Source organism: Chinchilla lanigera, unplaced genomic scaffold (assembly GCF_000276665.1).
Source record: "Chinchilla lanigera isolate Chin_1 unplaced genomic scaffold, ChiLan1.0 scaffold00042, whole genome shotgun sequence".
Lineage (NCBI taxonomy): Eukaryota > Metazoa > Chordata > Mammalia > Rodentia > Chinchillidae > Chinchilla > Chinchilla lanigera.
Window position 1 is genome coordinate 9,356,481 of NW_004955443.1, and position 8,087 is coordinate 9,364,567.

General features: G+C 41.1%; 1 pseudogene; it reads right to left on the reverse strand.

Annotated features, from left to right (window-relative positions):
• The window catches only part of LOC102004651, a 23,170-nt pseudogene that overhangs the window by 10,899 nt on the left and 4,184 nt on the right, over positions 1 to 8,087 (reverse strand).

The window sequence follows — 8,087 nt, forward strand, 5'->3', positions numbered from 1 at the left end:
CCAAAAAACAAAAAACAGAAGACATTGATTATAACCAATAGGAATGACCTCATGAAGAAGTGGTTCCAATTTCTTTAAAAAAGTCAAAATCCTCTGAAAGCTGGTACAAGTTATATGAACAACTCCCGCATTTAACAAGCAAGTGGCATCAAAGTTAAAAGTACATGGTAAAAGCACTGCTCTGGAGGTGCATATGAATAAGGAATGTCTTGACCTGAACTTCTCTCATGGACTAATGCATCCGTGATGTAATGTGCACAAGTATTACTTAAAACAGACTCCAACGATCATAACGCAAAATAGGAATAGTTATGCAGATACTCTCCTGATTTTACTGAATCTAGCATTTGTGCATGCTACCAACAATTTATGTCAAGAAGCCCCAAATATACAGAAGGCTTTCCCTCTCCGTGTGTATTCACTTGCCAGGTGAAGACTTAGACACTAGTGTTGGGAGACAGAGGTTCACACATATCTCTTCCTTGTCACCATGAGGTAGAAATTTCTCCGTAGTCTGGCATCCCAACAATCTGGTATTACGTCACCTCAAGGGAAACATGCCACCATTCGTGTCCAGTGTACAGCTTTCTTCACAGTACTCTAAGGTTTCATCTAAGCTCTGTCCTGATGTCAAATGTTTTCTATCGCCAAAGGTCAGCTGAAGCAGATGCAGATTCAGAAGATCCCCTTCACTATCTTGCGTGGACTGAACAGCCCTAAGGTTACAGCAATAGTGAGATCATTTCCCGGTTCTTGAACAGTAAGGATACATACAGAAACCCGTCCACCATCCGGTTGTGCGTTATATTCTCTTTTCATCTTTTCCTGTTCCAACGTTGTAGGCAGCCACCAGAGAAACCTACAGCAAGCGGATCTGTCCTGCTAATGTAACTAGGGGTAGAAGCGGCTGTCCCTGGTGGGCTTCCTACCTGGAAGCACAGATGGCATCTTCTCTCCTGGCTCTCTCTGACATGTGGAACTTCTTCTGGGGCACAAGTTACAAGTTCAAGGTCTGATGCCTCTACTTCATTTTGACTGCATGATCAATAATCCAAACAAAGGTCTATTAGAAGGATCTGACCAATATCAGTTGCCACAGCCACCACACCGAGGAACCATTGCAAACTTGGGTGTAAATGCTGTGTGTATGTACTGGCCCCTCTGTGACTAGTTACAGGTTCCTTGCTGTTGCCCTTCCAGGAGGAGCAAGTGCTTTAACCACTCTTGATATACTAAGGCCATAGACATGAAGGCCCTCTCTCCTGCTTTTCCAATCCTATTAACAGTCCAGTCTTCTTCTGCCAAGAGAATTCCTTCACTCTGGTCTACAGGAGGCTGTTTCTTTACCCGTCCTGAGTCTATAAGCAGACAACCTCTCTACTGTCACAGAACTCACAACCTCAAGTTGGGGAACACAAGCCAAGAAAGCAAGACCATTTGTTCCTCAGCGAACTTCCCACAAAGCACGGAGTCTAATATTATCTCACCTTCTCTGAGGACTTCAGTAGCCACTTCTGGGAACTGTAGCAAATCATTCACTAGTTACTTGAGCTATTAAGTTTCTCTCAGTTCCCGGGAACCAGCCCTGGAACAAGGAGAGCACACACCAGACAGCCCGAGCACCAGCTGCTTCCCCTGGGGGACAACCAGCAATGGCCTCACCCTCACAGGCTGGCAGGGGAGAACCAACACCTCCATGCCTCTCCACCCTCTGCCACTTCCGCTTCTGGGAGAGAGGTCATTTAACACTGAGTGTTCCACCAGAGGCTGTGCTACCGCTCCCTGGGGCCGGTGCACATCGGAACCCCGGGTGGCTGAGCTGACCCCGCTGCCTGTGCCCCATGTTCAGCTGCTCCCAACTGACCCCACACCCTGACATCTGTAATTTACTCTAGACAGGCTCCTGTTCAAATTAAAGACTTAAATAGTGATATAGTTGCACATCTAAAAAATGAAACGTTTTCAACGTAATCATTTCTGTACATCAAACGTCACGTTCCATAGTTTTATGCTTTAATGTTCACTTATGTTTTATGTATGCATGTGTCTTGGCCCACTTGGGCAACTATAACAAAAATAGCATAATCTAGGTAGATTATAAACAATGGAAAAGGGTTTCTTATAGTTCAGAAGCCAGGAAGTCCCCAACCAGTGTAGGCAGAACTACTGTCTACCCACTTCACGTAGGTGGTGACTTCTCACTAAGTCCTTAAATGGCGGGGCTGAAGGATTTCTCTGGTCTCTTACATGGACACTGATCCCGCTGGGATCTCACCACCTCCCTCCTGTTAATACAGGAGGGATTTTAAAGTATTAATATAGGAGAGGGGGTTAAAGTGCATGTGTGTTTTAGTTTAAGTAATAGGGAAAAAAAATTTCCATGCTGAACTTTAAAATTCCTCTCCTTTTTTGATGCTAAGGATCGAACCCAGAGCTTTATGCACACTAAGCACATGTTTTCCTACTAAAGTGCACTCTCACCCACCCCATGAAGTTACCCTTTAAAATATTTTTAGAAGCTGGGTATGGTGGCGCACACCTGTAAGAGTAGTACTTGGGAAGCTAAGGTAGAAGGACTATCCTGAGTTCACGGTCTGAGCTACATAGTGTCTTTAAGGCCAGCCTGAACTGGCTTTGTTTTTTTCAATGAGAATTTGCTAAAACAGCAAATAGTTTAATTTTATGTAATGTGGATTTAAAAAATAGAAGGCTAGATGCGGGAGCTATTTCACTGAACAACAACAACAAAAAAATCACAGAATTAAAAAATAAAAAACACTTTAAAAAAGTGGATAGACAAACCTGAACCATGGACTCAATCTGATGGATGCATGAACTATTAGTTTTATTACTGTAAAAACCTGGATTGGAGGGAGCTTTGCATCAAAAAGAGCGGGCTGGGCACATACACTGGCTATCACTTCTGTATCCTCACCTGGATGGAAATAAAGGGATATTTTAGGAAGATACAAAGCTTAGGGACAAAAAAAAATGGGGAGAGTTGGGCAGCAGTGACAAATTTGAGAGGAAGGAGGGCAGTTGGAAGGAAGGTAGTGTACATGGCAACCCTAAGAAAAGTGAACCCTAGAATTGCAGTGTGAAACCCAAGGCCCGCACACTGCAAAGACAGAAGCTCCCTGACCCTCAAGACTCAGAAATTGGTAGATTCTGAAGCTCCTTGAAATAAAGGCGAAGGTGGGGCTAAAGCCAACAAGACTGGCTGAAGTCTGTTTAAGAAGAAGTTAAGTCCTTACCCTCCTTGTACCGCATATCAGGGGTCATTGCCAAAGACAGCAGCAGGAGGCTGGAGATTTATTCTCTGGGTTTTCTGACTTAGGAACCTCAGATTTTGATTAAGATCAAGATACCAAAATGAAAATAGGAGGAACAAAGAAAAGTGCCTATAATGAATATTAACACCATTACAGGTTTTTGTCCACCAGTTCTCCTGAATACTGGTTGAACCCTACCTGGAGAATATGACTATTTCAAGAAGAAGGAACAACAAATATGGATGAGGTTGAGAGTTCTCCAGCAAAGCAATTTTGTTAGAAAATTACTAACAGTCCCTTGTAAGTATCTTCATTATGTTTGATGAGTCTTTGTGCAACATAATGTCAACAGAGATTTTAACATCCACTATGCGATCTGTCCTAGGCTCTGCAAAGAGAAAAGCATGCATCTATTTGAGAAAAAGAAAAAAACACAAATCCTATAAAAGAAAACCTTTGGATTGAGAACAAAATAATTGCACAGCATTAGAGAAGAAAATACTGAATTTAGTTAATATGTCAGTGTTTGGCCTGCCCTCACCCAACTTTCTCACATAAATGGGGAGTAAGGCAGTATTTGGAGGCAGGTAAACTTATGGCTGCCTGGGCCCAAGCACATTGAATCTCATTTTAGAGCTCACAAGAAGAGGATCACAAGGTAAATGTATAAGCACATGGTAGTGCCCCACTGTCTTAGTCACTTCCTTCATTGCTGGGACAAAGTACTGATACCCACAACTAAAAGGAAAGGTTTATATTGGCTCAAGGTTACAACCTGTGGTTAGCTGGCTCCAGACAGAAGCATGGTGGAAGAGTTTGCCAGAGGAAGCAGAGATAGAAGGCAGGAACTGAGGAGGGAGCTAATCCCTCCTGGGTCACCCCTCCCAGTGACCTACCTCTTCCAACCAGCCCCCCACCTCCCACTGGCAAGCTAGCTGTAATTTCTTCATAATCCAGTCACCTTCCACAAGCCCCACCTCGGAGCTGATGAGGCCTTGGGGGCACATGCGGATGTCAGCCTTAACAACCAGCAACACTCAATTTACTTTATACCATCTGGTTTTGTAAAAAGCCCATTGAAGGTGTCATCCAGATGAAAAGCTGGGTATACCGGTTATGGCTTTGGTCAAGAGACCAGGGAGGAGGAGGTGTAGATAATATCAATAGTCCAGGATCCTATCTACCAACAAGCTTAAACTAAGGAAGGTTAGCCAAGATACAGTCATCACTACTATTAACAGCTCATTGCAATTGTAAAAAAAAGCGTGATAAATAACCACCAGAAATCACATACAGAAAAGTAGCATCTTTATTTTTATATCTAATCTATTTTTTCTGTCTCTGTCATGAGAACCTTGAGAATGCTCATATACTATTGATGGGAGTGTATGTTGGTAGAGCCACCTTGGAAAATGAGTGAAATTAAAAATGTAAGTATTCTTGCTTCAGACTTTTGTCTTAGCCATAGAATCTGGAACAGGATCTTCAATCTTCTGTAAAGGGACAGACTGTAGATGTCTTGGCCTTCATAGGCAAAACATCTCCATCATGGCTACTCCACTCCACTGCCAAAGTAGCCACACAGACAGTATGCAAATGAATGGGTGTGTTTATGTTCCAATAAAACTTTATTGTTAGATATTAAAATTTGAAATTCATGTAAGTTTTGCATGTTATAAATATCTTCTCTTTTTTCCTCAATTATTTAACATGTAAAAATCACTTTTAGCTGTGGACAGTACAAAAATAAGAAGTAGACAGAAATTGCCCTGTGCATTGTAGTTTGCCAGACCTTTGTTCAAGAATTCAAGGAATGGCTGCATGTGTGTACTGAGAGGCTCTTATAGGAAGGTTCAAACAGCAGTAGCACAAAAAGTCCACCACAGACTTAAGTTTCCTTGGGGCAGCTCCAGTCTTCACCTTCACCTTGGATGTCATCTCCTGACTTCTAGCACAGACTCTTTAGCCTTCCACCACAGACCATTCTCCTGATACAGATTTGCACAGGACATTACAGTGAGCTTGAGGCCTTCAACTGGATCCTTCAGATCTCCAGTGCACAGACTGGCCTTTTGCACTCTTCTACACCTGACTCTGTGGGTGACCATTATGGCAGAGTAGTGACCAGCAGAGAAACAGTCTCTCTCAGATTTGGTGTCCAGATACTGGAATACAGTGACTTGAAGGAGAGTAGAAGGAAGGAAGTGGGTCCCCAGGACATAGCAAGAGTCTCAAGCAAGAATCAAAATCCATGGGGAGAGGAAAGAGAGAGACCTCAGTGCAGAAGGAGGTGGCAAGCAGTGCTTTCTCCCTGAGCCCTGACTCACTGCATGGGAAGGGCAGCTCAAACCTGCAGACACATGGTGACTATGGTGGCCCCAGGAGCCTCCACAGTGAACTGTATCAGTGGAACAAAGCAGTGGACTATGGTGGCTGGTAAATTATTTGAGTTCAGACATCCCCCAGAAGAGGGCAGTTGGCTGGTAGCCACCTTGGAGAGGAGCCAAATAAGCTCAGAACTCAGAGCAGTGGTGGGCTGGCTCCATCTGGCAGCTCCCAGTGTCAGAATGAGGTGGAACTGAGTTCAAATTTGCAGAAGGTCAAGGAACTGAGTTCAAGCAGGCAGGAGGTACATGGGGTGTTTCAGGTTGAACAAATCAGGTTCCTCTTCACAGAAGTAATGGCCCAAAACTTCCAAAGGAGGGAATAAGAACTTGACATACAGGTAAGCAAGGCATGTAGAACTCCATAAGCCATAGTAAAAAATGTATACCAAGCCATACAATAGTCAAGATTCTGGAAATTCAACACAAGAACATATTAAAAGCTGTTAGAGAAAAGAAGCAAATCAAGTATAAAGGAAAGCCCATCAGAATCACAGCAGACTTCTCAGCACAAACCCTCACATCAAAGAGAGCTTTCAAGTGCTAAAAGAAAATGACCTCCAACTCAGATTGATGTACCCTGCAAAACCATTTTTCAAAATGATGGAGAAATAAGATACTTCCATGACAAAGCACACCTGAAGAAATTCATGGTCACCAAACCAGCACTCCAAAAAATTCTGAAGGACATGTTAGAAAGAGATAATGAGGACTACAACTCCATGAACTTCAACAAAATGAACCCACCAGGCAAAGCAAGTAATTAAACAGGGTAGGGGAGAAGGGAACCAACAGCAGGACAATAAAATGACAAATATAAGTCAATACATATCAGTTATAACCATAAATGTAAATGGTCTCAATTCAAAAATTCAAAGAAACAGACTGGAAGAATGGATCAAGAGGCAAGATCCAACAATATACTGCATACAAGAAAACATTTAATTCAAAAAGAAATTCATAGACTAAAAGTCAAAGGATGGAAAACAATACTCCATGCAATAGAAACCTGGAAAATAGCAGGGGCAGCTATGCTATTTGCAGACACAGTGAATTTCAAGCAAAGACTGATTTAGAGAAAAAAGATCACTACATCTTTGTAAAGGGAACAATCCGTGAGGAAGAGATAACAATCATAAGTGTGTATGCACCAAATACCAGTGCATTCTACTATATAAAACAAATATTAACAGACATGAAAAATCAGATAAGCACTAATACAACTGTAATGGTGGGCCTCAATAAGCCACTGTCACAAATTGGTTGACTAGAGAAGAAAATCAACAAAGAAATATCAAAACTGAAACAAACTTTTGAAGAAATGGATTTAGTAGATGTGTACAGAGTGGCCCATCCCACAATATCAGAATACACATTTTTCTCAGCTGCACATAGGACATTCTCCAAAATAGACCACACACTAACTCATAGAATATGCATAAGTAAATGCAAAGGAGTTAAAATTATCTCATGCATATTATCAAACCATAGTACAACGAAATTGGAAATCAATAGCAAAGGAAACCACAAAAACTTCACAAACACATGGAAATTAAATAGTACCCTCTTCAATAACCAATGGGACACAGATAAAGTTAAAAAAGAAATTAGTTTCTACAATGAAATCATAATGCCAATACAACATAGCAGAACTTATAGGATGAAATGAAGGCAGTCCTACAAGTGAAATTTATAGTGGTGAATTCTCATATTACAAAAACAGAGTGAGCTCAAATAACCTTATGTTGAATCTCATGCTTCTAGAAAAAAGAAGAGCAAATCAAGCCCAAAGCTTGTATGAGGGAGGAAATTGTAAAGATTAGAGCAGATACTAATGCAATGGAGACTAAGACAACAATACAAAATATCAATGAATTGAAGAGTTGATTTTTTGAAAGGTTAAATAAAACTGACAAGCCTTTAGCCAATTTTATTTTGAAAAGGAAAGAAAAAATTCAAACCCATGCAATTAGGAATGAGACACATGAAATCACAACAGATCTTGCAGAAATCCAGAAAATCATCACTACCTACTTTGAGAACCTGTATTCTAATATTCTGGAAAACACAGAAGAAATGGGCATTTTCCTAGATACATATGAATTACCAAAGCTGAATCAAGAAGATATAAAAATTCTAAATAATCCAATAATCATCAGTGAAAGTGAAGATGCAATTAAAAGCCTACCAGCAAAGAAAAGCCGAGGCCCTGACTGCTGAATTGTATAAGAAATTAAGATAAGACCTAATGCTGCTACTTCTCAAGCTCTTTAATGAAACTGAAAGGGAAGCTTTAGTCCAAAATTAATTCCTGGAACAAGCACTACCCTGATACTAAAACTAGAGAAAGATCCAACCAAAAAAGAGAACTACAGGATAATTTTCCTAATGAACACAGATGTAAAGATCCTCAATAAGATACTGGCAAACA